Genomic DNA, 12,062 nt, shown 5'->3' with positions numbered 1-12,062 from the left:
CCTCGAGGTTCATCTGTGTGGTACCATGTGTCAGAATTTCCTTCCTTTTAAAGGCTGAATAATTCATCATGTGTATATGCTGTATTTTATTCCATTCATACCTCAATGGACGCTTGGGTTGCTCTCACCTCCAACTCTGTATTTTTTAGGATTCAACAGTTTGAATGGCAGTGCTTTTCTATGAATATTTCACAACAATCTTTCCCAAAGCCTTAGTTGTCTAACTATATGAGACGTCTTTTCCTCGAAAAGTACTTGACTGATGTTAAGGGAGTATCAACTTGAAAAAGGCAAAAGGAGGGCTGAATGTTCTTTTACTGCCTTACTGGTACATTTTCTAACAGGCCCATCCAAGGACTAACTGATTCTCTGAGGGAATACACCTTATTTGACAAACTATTTGCTATTGACTAAAGCTCAGACTCTAGGAAGTGACATGTTTATTGGTAGAATTCTGTTCAGTAGCGATGCAATGCAAATGATTTCAATTTAGTAGAAGAGATGCCCCTAAAGGTTGCACTTTTATTGCTGTGTGTGACATTAAGCAATGTTCTATATAATCTAGCAAACTTATTTGTTTTTTAAGATTTTATTTATTTATTTGAGAGAGAGAGAGAGAGAGAGAGAGATAGTGAACAAGCCAGGGGAGAGACAGAGGAAGAAGTAGATGCCCCACCTAGCAGGGAGCCCGACATGGGGTTTGATCCCAAGACTCTGGGATCACAACCTGAGCTGAAGGCAGACGCTTAACCAACTAAGCAACCCAGGCAACCCTAGCAATCTTACTTGTATATGTGTTCTCTAGTTATATATTCAGTTCCTCAAATTCTCTTTGCACTGGCTTCACCATTTTGCTTGCTCTCACGTTAATGAATTAAATCCTTGCCACAGGCTCATGTTATGTTTATATGGGAGCCATATTTATGACTTTAAAAAAATTACACTTTCTTTCCAGAAACTGCCAGAACAGCCAGTGTAAATTACACATTCCTTCATTTCAGTGAGGTTTTTGTTCCCAAGCTATAGAGAAGCCTGATTGTGTCAGAAGAGTAGGCGTGAGCCCTATACCAGGATTAGGTAGAAAATGGCTTCCCTTCCCTTCCTTTCCCCCTCTCCCTTCCCTTCCCATCTCTTCTTTTCTCTCTTTCCTCTTCTTCTTCTTCTTTTCTTTCTTTCTTTTTTTTTTTTTAAGAAAACTAGTCAACAATGCAACAACACATTGAGCCTGTAAGTGTGTCCAAGCATTTTAATCTAATACGAGGGCAAGGTACATCTATATGTTGACACTTAGACTGAATGAGAACTACTAGATATCTGTCCATCACAACTTAACTCTGCAGCATGAGCCAGGAGGCTGGGGAGGCCTCAAGGTGTGTTTCCCAAAAGTCGGGGTGGGAAGGCTGACTAAGCTCACAGGTTTCAGGAAAGATAATAAAATAAACAAAAAGCTAAGTTTCCTTAAACTCTGCATTTCCATAGCCACCTGCAGCCAAACCTCCCTAATTTGGAGATGTGCCCCCTTTCTTGCTAAGGGTTTACTATATGACTCTGCTCTGTTTTGGCAAAGTGTAAGTGACTGTAGAAAGCAAGCCAGAGACACACTCAACCCCTTTTCCTTTCTACCTAGGTGTGTGTGGGGGGGAGGGGTGTGGGGGTGTGTGTGTGTGTATTATTGCACTGCACAGCCACAGCTCCGAGCATGGAATTTTAAGAACTCTAGAAATCAATTTATATGACATTTAGTGAAAAGCAACTGGCTCATTTTAAGAGCATTTCCCCAAAGATCAGGGAGTTACTCTCAAGGATGGAAGTGATATCTTAGTTGCCTTCCTTTCTAATATCTGATACCTAGATGAGAGAGCAGCATGAACTATTCAGGGCTTTATTGAATTCCGTAAATTTTGTTGCTTCTTTTGCCCCATGTGAGAGAGAATACTAAGATAAATGGTAATTTCTAGACTAAAACTGAAGGAAGATTAGAAAAGCAAATTATGTATTTTCAGCGAGTATTTCAATGCTACAGTAAACTCTGTTAAAAGTCTCCTGTACAGGTTAATCATTGCCACATTGCAAACTCTTCTTTGATAAAAAGAAAAATTTTAAACTATTGCCTTCCTCAGTTTTCTCTATGTGTGGGAGCTCCCCTCTTATGATGATCTGTTGAATTTGACTCTAAATTCTTTAGTCAGCCAGTGCTTCATTCTAAATGGAACTAAACTTGGCCAAATGGAAAGGTTGGTGGTCTCACCCCGGGACTACAAAGATACCTCCCTGGCATGTGACTTTTCCCTGTTTAGTCAATGGGGTGACAGATGAAGGAATTTGTCCACTGGAGTTGATGAGGCTACCACCTATTTCAGGAAAATCTTTCTTAATCCTAGTTTTACAATTTTATGAGCCTCTGCTTTACATGCAATACTTGTGTTTAGGACGATTTCAATCTTTGAACAAAATTAGTACCCACATTTGTTGTTGTTATTGTTGTTTTTTGTGGTGGTTTTATTTTTCATTGTTTTTTTTTTTTTTAAGATTTTATTTATTTATTTGAGAAAGAGAGAGAGAGAATGTGAGCCAGGGGTTGGGGCAGAAGAAGAGGGAGAGACAGGCTCCCTGTCAAGCAAGGAGCATGATGTGGGGCTCAATCCCTGGAACCCGGAATCATGACCTGAGCTGAAGGCAGACACTTAACCAACTGAGCCACCCAGGTGCCCCCCAGTTGTGGTGTTTTGAATTCTTACTTTGATATCATAATATTTCAGGAAGAACCCCAAGTGATCCTGTAATCCTTCCAGATGTTTTATTTTAAACCTGAAGAAAACATGGTCAGTATCAATAAATGTTTACTGATCATCACTTGGGTAGGATTCCTGTCCCTGGCACTTTAACAAATCTGTTCCAAGTGGTCTGGATTTCCAAGTTTCCCCATTACCTGGTTTGGGAGTCAGATACTTTCCCAGTGATGTCTTCATTATTTCCTAAGTTTGAAAATTAAATTTACGATTTTTAAAGACATTATCTGTGAGACAGGAGTGCTTAGTAGTTTTCATTTAGGAAGTGCTTATTATGACCTAGAAACTGTGGTGAGTCGAGTGTTTTACATACATTTCCTAATTTGAATCCCCACACCGACCCACTGAATTGGGGGATGACTCTTGTGATTCCCACCTTAGAGATGAGAGCACTGAGGGTTAGTGAGGACGTGCCATTTGTTCCAGGTTGCACAGCAAAGCACAGAAACAGATTGGAATCCAGTTCTGCCTGATTCCACAGCCTCCCTGCTGCACCACATCATTCGTTTTTTTGATAGCCTCTTGTAAATTCTCATTCGGGGCCATGATATCTCAGAACTTACGTGTCATTTGATTATACATTTTAAACCTTAGGAAACCAGGTGTGCATTGTCGAATGTTTCCCAAGTGCTGACTGACTCTGTCCTTCACATTTTACACGTCTCTTTTGCATGGTCTGGGTTTCCAAGTTACTTCATTAACTGATTACTTTGGTCGGACATGTTTCTGAAAGAGACTTTAATAGTGAAACTTATTTTAAATTCCCAATTATTCAGGGTATTTTGTTTAAAGATGAGAACAGCTGGCAGTTTTAATTCCATAAGTGTTAAAATATTGTGGAAAAGAGAAACCCCAAACCAGCTTGCTAACAAATGGCTTAGTGAATGAATCAGCAGGATTGTGCTCTCTCTGGTTCTTTCTGGATCTTTTCTATGTGTCCCCACAATCTGGGTGTAGTGTGATGAGTTATTCTGCTGAGAAACCAGAGTTGAAAGAATAAACAGGGTTGACAGAATAAACAGAGTAAACCCTGAGTGTGGGGGGAGGTTTGCAAGTCAGCCTCCTTGACTCACATGCCCGGCCTTTTGGGAATGTGCCCAAAGCTTTCCCTTCATGAACTGGTAGAAATGGCTTAACTCAGCCAATTTGTTTGATTTCTCATTGACTAGAGCAGCAGACCTGGGGGGAGCCTAGAAAGCTGGGCAGTGAACAAATGTGCAAGTGGCCATGCTGCAGAAAGAGAGGAAGAGAGTGTCACACACACACACACACACACATATGCACACGCGATTAGCTAACGGAAAAGAAACGGATTTATTGTTGTTGATCATTATGGCTGACACCTCAAATTAAATGGAACATTTGTCTAAAAAATGTCCATTTTATATTTGTCAAGTGATCTCCTCTGAGGAGCTGTAAAGGCACACACCACTCCATGAGAACTGAGAGATTCATTATTAAATGAATAAGTTGGATTAAGGGGGCACCAGAAAGAGAAACTGAAGAGGGAGTTGAAAAAAGTGCTGAAAAGCAAAGTGAAGCACAGACCTTGTGTGCCAATGGGTGCGGAGGGGTCACTTAGCAGTGGGCATAGCAAAGGTAGGAGCTGAGTCTATAGCAGCGCTCCCTTTTGGGACACCCTAGGGATGGGTGCGAGTTTCCTTATGGAGAGGAGCTGCTATCTGGGAGTGAGTTCTTAAGCCTTAAGAGCCCTTGTCAGTGTGTAGCCCTGTGCTATGGACATGTTCCAGGTGATTCAAGAAAATTATAGAAGTTTCATCATTTGTGTAGCTCCACAGCTGCATTTGGGAGCCTGGTTGGTGATGTCCCAGAGGTAGGCATGAGGGAGGGTAGGGAGCTGGTGGTCAGTGACAGGGATGCTTGTGTCTCCCAAGCTGCTTTGGAGATCACCCACAGTGACACCAGCCCCCAACCATGGGCCCCCAGTGTGCACTTGTAACATGAGTTCAGACAGATATATTGACCCCCAGGACCGCTGCAGCTTGAGTTAATAGCAAATAATTCAGCCCTTCGGTGATGCTTTCCTAGAAGTCCAGCAATGAACTCTACATGGATCCAGTCCAGGAATTCCCTTCCTATCTGAGAGAGCAAAAGTGCATCCTTTGGCGTTTGCTCATTTGCAGCCATTGGATAAAGCCTCAGACACCAGTTTCTCTATGTTTCTTTTTCTTCCTGTCACATGTATCCTCAAGGTTCTTCTTAGAGGGCTGTTTGTGAGACATAGTAGGGATCTCCCCCCATATTTAGGATTTTTAGCAATTGGACCTCCCCTTGTGTTGTAAGGAAGAGATTCCTGATTCCTAGTCACCAAGAAACAGAGCTACAGCTGAGACACAATGACACGTGAAAGTCAAGATTTTGGGGGAAAGGGGAGAAAGGATGGGATATTGAATTGGGACTCAGGGTCCCAATTGGCTGACTCAGGGTCCTTTTTTCCTTTTTAGGTGTATGCATTCTTTTGATCACATCTCCCAAACAAGCAGGAGGCTTTCCAGGTAACATTATCTTCTCGGCACTAAGACCCAGATTATAGAGCATGATGTTACTAACGAGAGCCTCTGGACCGAAGAAGGCCTTTTCTGGTACAGAGCGCATGGAAATGGAGAGCAGCAACATAGGAGGGAGCTGCTCTTTGCATCTTTTAAAGGTAGTCTAGTAATTTTTTCCCTACATTCTTTTTCCCCTTAATAATGTGCTTCCCTCCTGAAGCTGAGACTTCCTTTTCCACGTGAAGTCAGTATTTCCTTCTGCCTTTATGATAGCCTTAGAGACGTTCTCCTGCTGGACAGAGATGGATTTCACATTAGGAGAAGAGCACTCCAGAACACCATAGAATGGCCAGGGCTCTATTTATTTACTTTAGAGGTGGTGGCAGCTGAGGAAGAAGGTTCAAAAGATACAAAGTTGTGCATGAATTATGATGTGATATGTTCAGCTTTTAGCTCACCACTGGGCAGACCTTCAAAGTTAGTTTTCAATGGGCTTTTCTCAGGGGGCCATACCATCCTTTTCCAAATGTGAGTTTGAGGATGCTTCCCATCTTACATCACTCACAAATAACTGCCAGAGGAACAAGAAACAAAAGCTATACAATTTATAGTTCACCCTCTTTGATGTAAGGTGGGATGGGGGTTGCAAAGCAAGGGCTTCTGAGTAGAATGTAGTTGGATTGCCATAGAAAGCAAACTCTTATTTCCTTAAGAGAGCAAGCGGCATTAGCAAATTAAAGATATTAGAAAGCCTTTGCTCAGATTTAGTTGAGCTTGATTTTTGGTCACGGTGGGGGAGGGGAAGAGGAAAGAAACCCAACAGCCTGTGCCAAGGGTTTGCTGAACATGTTTAAAAAAAAAAAAATGCTGACGGGCATTAAATTAAGTAACAACTGAAGATTACACAAGAGTAAACATTGCTGCTAATGTTTGACTAAAAGCTAACTGAGGGCTTTAAGTGACTCCAGTTAATTTACACATCATGCCAATAACAGCCCCAGGGGACGGGGGACTACTAAAGGTGGGGGAGGCTTTTATAGCCAGAAGCCACATTTTTAAATTTAGAAAAAGAAAACTAGAGCTGAAGGGACTGCTTAAGAAACTTCAGGGAAGGAGAGACAGAAAAAGAGAGAAAGGGGAATTGTGTATCTGTGCCTGCTGGGCTTGGGGGGACATGTAACTTTTAAATAACTCTTCTAGGAGGAGGGAGTGTGCTAGGATCAAAGAGTTAACTGTTCCTGTGGGACAGGAGTCTTAATAAATTCTACACTGTGCCAAGGGTTCCATCCATCCCAAATGAAAGAGTGTAAATTCCCCTGTGAGATCAAATAAAATTGATTTAACTTTGCAACATTTAGCTTCAAGTTAAAGTGTACAGCAAATGATGTTAAAATTATAGTCCCTGTTCAGCACAGCCTCTTCTGATATACTTTTAGATGGCTTTAAAATGGGATGTGTCGTTTATTTAGTACCATAGCAGTTGATATCCTTAGATGGGAGTTTCATCATGTACTTTAATTTTCTGGGGCATTGGGGATGACCATAATTGCCGAACAATTCAATGGAATGGAATGGGCCAACTCAGCGCTTTTTGCTACATTTTTCTGCATGATATCTAAAATCTTCTTTCTCATTGCAGTATGTTTAGGAAAGTAAGTCATTTAACCCTCCTATTTCCTGGGCTTGAATAATTCTCTTAATAAGGCATAAAACGTTTGCCCTCTTTACATTAACATGTCATTGTGAAGGAAATAGCTTGGTTTAGAATGTCAGGGTTTAGGTCCTGTTGTCTGGTGCTTGACAATCTTCAGAGGATACTCGAGGAAATCCAGTCTCTCCAGAGACCCTCTTTCTTCTCACGTTTTTGTCTTCTCTCAGGCAAAGGCAAAAATATCTGCTGTGCTAGGCCAGTCTTGAGTTTAATCTTGGAGTCTCAAAAATAAACAGTGGTAAGGTCTGGATAACATTGATGGACATTTCTGTGTTTGCCCAGATGAAACTTTAAAAATGCTAAAAGCCACCCAAATCTCGGCTCTTTCCCTTAATTGTCCTGGATTATCAGACTGGAGAAGTGGAATGGGCGGGTATGTTCCAGTACTATTAAATCTTGTGCAAACTTTACTGATACCAGCCTTTTGCCTCTGGCAACCCATTCTGCTTTCCAGCATTCTCCAGGGACCCTCACAGCATCCCAGAAATCGAATACCCTGTCTGCAGGGGCAGCCCTGATGCTAAAGAAGCTAGAAGAAAAAAAAAAAAAAGCAAAAAAACAAAAAACAAACAAAACATGCTGTCTCATCCTTTCCACATTGTCCGTTGACTCACTTTATGACTTTTCTTGCCAGATCCAAAACTTGATGGCCAACCTGACTAAGGTCACCAGCCCCACGGAGCTATTTTAAAAAATTAAAATCACTTGGCATTTTCAGTTCTTGTCATTTGTGAGTTTGCTCAAATATTCTGATGAGCAATTCTCAAAGAGGAAGGTGGGCCAAACCATAGCAAAACTGAAAGTGGCACTTCACAGTGACTAGAATTAGTAGACATTGATTTGGTCCCTCGTATCCTCCAGACCTGATGTTGAAAACAAAGATGAGTGTCCCCCATGTCTACTGGGTTGTTTTGTCAAGGAAACTTAAGAGATATCTAAGGGGGATTGGCCTTTCATGAACAACTCACTGTAATTCATAAAACGTTTGACATGAATCGGTGATTACAGATATGGTCACACTGTATGAACAAACAGCCTGGTTACGATGATGTGGCATTTCCTGTCCTTATCGTCAACAGAAAAGAGGATGTCAGGTTACAGTTATCTGGCTCTTGTGCTCTTCTACTTTGACCCCCAAAGAGTAATTTATGTAATTTCTCGAAATTCTGAATCACAAAGGCGCAGAGTGGTGAATGGTGGCATAATAATGAGAACAGCCAAAATCTATTGTGAATTGACTATGTGCACTAGTCTACTTACTATGTGCACTACTGCTCCAAGCAACAATCCCATGACCCTGGTACTACTGCTCTCCCACTGCAAAGTTTAGGAAATGAGGCCCTGGGAGGTAAGCCAAGGGTCTATAGTCATCCAGCAGTTGGCAGAGGAGGCTGGATTTAGTCACAACTGTCTACATCTAGTCTTAACCTCCCCCAGGGGGAGGAGAAGTCATCATTGCATCTCCAGGCATCCACATGCACATGCTTACCATTTTAGTTCCACTGAAGCCCATTGTCTAAGCCATCTAGGCATGTCCCAACACTACACACTAGAGGTTGAGGGGAGATTGGATTTCCTGAAGCCACATCGAACTCCATTCTCCATGATGCCTAAAAGAAAATCCGCCTCTTTCCATCTCTTCCCACAATTTAGAACATTTTTTTAAAGATTTTATTTATTTATTTGACAGACAGAGATCACAAGTAGGCAGAGAGGCAGACAGATAGAGAGAGAGGTGAAAGTAGGCTCCCTGCAGAGCACAGAGCCCGATGTGGGGCTCGATCCCAGGACATTGGGACCATGACCTGAGCCGAAGGCAGAGGCTTTAACCCACTGAGCCACCCAGGTGCCCCTAGAACATTTTTTTTAAAGATTTTTATGTACTTATTTTGAGAGAGAGAGAGAGCATGTGTGCGAGCACATGAATGGATGAGGGGCAGAGGGAGAGAGAGAATCTCAAGCAGATTCCATGCACACAGAGCCCGACTCAGGGCTCAATCTCATGATGCTGACATCATGACCCGAGCCAAAATTGAGAGTTGGATGCTTAATCGGCTGCGTCACTCAGGAGCCCACACACACACTTCATTTTTTATTTTATTTTTTTTTAGACTTTATTTATTTATTTGAGTGAGAGAGAGAGAGAGAGAGTGTACAAACAGCAGGAACAGCAGAGAGAGGGAGAAGCAGACTCCCACTGAGCAGAGAGCTCAACGTGGGACTTGATCCCAGGGCCCTGGGATCATGACCTGAACTGAAGGCAGATGCTTAACTGACTGAGTCACCCAGGCACCCTCATTAGAGTAGAATATTTTATTGGAAAGGACTAATAGCTACACTGAGCTTACTACACATCAGAAAATATCCAAAGTACTTAACATGTATTATTCCTTTTATTTTTACAACTGTAGGAAATGGATAATATTTTTATTGCCATTTTATGTTTGAGTAAACTGAAGCACAGATAGGTCAATCATGTCACTTGCTTCAAGTTACGAAGTTAGGGGGACACAGAGATAAACTGCCCCCCCAGGCAGTAGCCTGGTCCCATGGTCCATGATCTTAACACTGCTCTCTGTCTCCAATGAGTGGAGGGCTAGCCATGAGAGTCAGGCTTCCGGCAAAAACTGTGGGCCGAGTTCTAGCACAGCTGATTGCGGAATTGGCCATTTCATCACTAATGAGAGCAGCATGGCCTGAGTTCCCACCCCTTCCAGCAACACGTTCCAGGACAAACACCAGGGAAGGACCCACAGGGGCCCAATTTGGTCTCCCAGCAGCTGAGGCTGGGTGATTTCTAACTCTTATTTTTCTTCTCTAGGCCTTGGTTCTCCTGCCTCAGAACAAAGGCATGACAACAATGGCTTCTTTTATTAGTGGTGTTTTCCAGTTTACAAAGCAATCTCTCACACATTTCCTCATGCGATATGAGCCTCACCAAAGTTCTACAAGGTGTGATTGTGCAAGAAAGATCTTTAAGGAGCTTGAAGTTAAAAGGACATAAAACCTTGCTTCTTGATTCTGAGCCAAAACACGTTTCAACCATATCCCTAATTCTTTCTGCAGTAGAAATAATCCGTAAGAGCAAGTTTCCCTGTCATGCGGTGGTTTCCATGGTAGAACATGACCCTTTTCATAAAACCTTCTCCTTGTTGCTTACAGCAGGTCCCTGTGTAGTGGTGCAGCTGGCCACAGGAACCAGCCACAGGAACTGGTGAAAAGCACGCACATGCTCACACTGTAATTTGTGCTTAAATCCACTTGTCCTGGTAGGCGTCTTCTAGCTGTAGGTGGGGGTGGGGGGTCAGCACTAGTTATGTTTAAAAGCACAGAGTGGAGCTGCAGCTCACAGGCTGGGCAGCAAGGACAAGCAACATTACAGAGAAATGTGCTTCGAATAAGTTGGGCTGGGAGCTTGGGTGGCTCAGTGGGCTAAGCCTCTGCCTTCAGCTCAGGTCATGATCCCAGGGTCCTGGGATCGAGCCCCACATTGGATTCTCTGCTCTGCAGGGAGCCTGCTTCTCCTCTCTCTCTGCCTGCCTCTCTGCCTGCTTGTGATGTCTCTCTCTCTCTCTATCAAATAAATAAATAAATAAAATAAGTTGGGCTTTGGTTTCCACCCTTGTGATTGTACAGAAGTGTTGCTTCTTCTTAAAGAAAAGAAATGAGCAAGTCCTGTTGATAGTGAGAGGGGAAAGCCTGGGCACTTTCCCCAGATCTGAATCTGTGACCTGCAAGCAGGCTTTTACCACATATTCTCAGGTCATGGCTGGCCAGCTGATAAAGTGATACTAAGAAAAGCTAAAATCCTGTGCTCCAACCAGGTGGAGGGAAGTCTGGGGAAGGAGGGAAAGAAAAGAGAGGAAGCTGGAAAGAAAATGGCAAAAAAAAAAAAAAAAAAAAAAAAAAAAAAAGGAAAGAAAGAAAGAAAGAAAAAGAAAAAAGACATGAGAAAGGCAAACCCGCAAAGCATTCTTCTAAGAAGGCTTTAAGCTTGAGTTGACCAGCAAGGCCCCAGCAGGCACATATGGGCAGGTTAATGTCCCTAAAATCAAGCAGGAGCCAGTAATAATGGGGTCAGGCGAGTAGAAAGTTCCAGATGCTGAGGAAGTCTGCACAGTGCACCACTAGGTGCAGCAATCGCTCAGCATAGAGGCCTGGCTCTCCAGCTCTGGGCACATACTCTGGGGCCAGAGAGACAGACTCTGCTTCTCATAAAGCCTTGTCCTCCCTCTGGGACAGATCCCTGGAGAATCAGGAGGGCTTTACAGTAAAATCAAGCATTATCTCTACTTACTGGGTTCTGGAGGCCGGGTTAGAAGCCGGTTGCCTGGTGATTGCCTGCAGCTGGCTTGGTCTTTGTCGGCAGGGACCAGGGCGGAGGAGGAACTGTTTCTATGTGCCCTGTGAGCCGTGACCTAGGAGTTGTGTGGCAGTTGTGAGACACAGCCGTGTCTGCTGCGGTGACCGGGGCCCAGACTTGCAGCCCTGTGTGTTATCACTTACCTTCCTTTGGTGGTTTGGGTCTGCACCTCTTTAGGGGAACAAACTAAATCTGACCAGTTTCCGAGCTTGGCGGTCACTGCCAAGGGCTTGCCTGCCTGTTGCACTGCTCTTTCTTTTTCTAAAGTAGTAGAGTGCCGGCTTCTATTTCACTGGTTTCTATTTCTGTAAAAAACATTGCAGAACTGCTTTCCTCATCGTTCTCACTAAAAATTAATGTTCCCTTCCCTTCTGCACTGGAGGGGCTGACCCACATTCACCCGATCTGCTCCCTCCGTGGCTGCTGCCAGCGCCGGGCCAGTGGCTGCCATCAGACGTTCCGCCCTGGCCAGCACATGTTTTTAAATGACTGTGCAGTACCTGTGGTTATAAAAACAAATGGACCTAGACGAGGTCCCAGCAGGCCACGAGGGATACACCCACGTTCTCTGTCCCTGCTGAGCTGGGCTCTCCCTTGGAGTCTCCTCGTCAAAACTCCACATGCCCTCATGTGACTATTCTCGAACTCAGAATGCTTCATGGGGCTCCTAGACTGGAAAAGGGTGCAGA

At 43.5% G+C, this 12,062-nt stretch overlaps 1 long non-coding RNA gene across 1 annotated transcript; it reads right to left on the bottom strand.

Moving 5' to 3' along the window:
- Positions 1-2,675: 2,675 nt before the first annotated feature.
- LOC125096396 (uncharacterized) lies at positions 2,676-11,403 on the bottom strand. The gene is made up of 3 exons (XR_007126166.1): positions 11,308-11,403; positions 10,760-10,846; positions 2,676-3,525 (listed from the first exon to the last, which is right to left on the bottom strand). It is a non-coding gene; the product is annotated as an uncharacterized LOC125096396 (long non-coding RNA).
- Positions 11,404-12,062: the final 659 nt, after the last annotated feature.

The sequence above is a fragment of the Lutra lutra genome, chromosome 3 (genome assembly GCF_902655055.1).
Source record: "Lutra lutra chromosome 3, mLutLut1.2, whole genome shotgun sequence".
NCBI classification, from domain to species: Eukaryota; Metazoa; Chordata; class Mammalia; order Carnivora; family Mustelidae; genus Lutra; species Lutra lutra.
The sequence above is the reverse complement of the archived record's forward strand: the minus strand, read 5'-3'. Positions and strand labels throughout refer to the sequence as shown.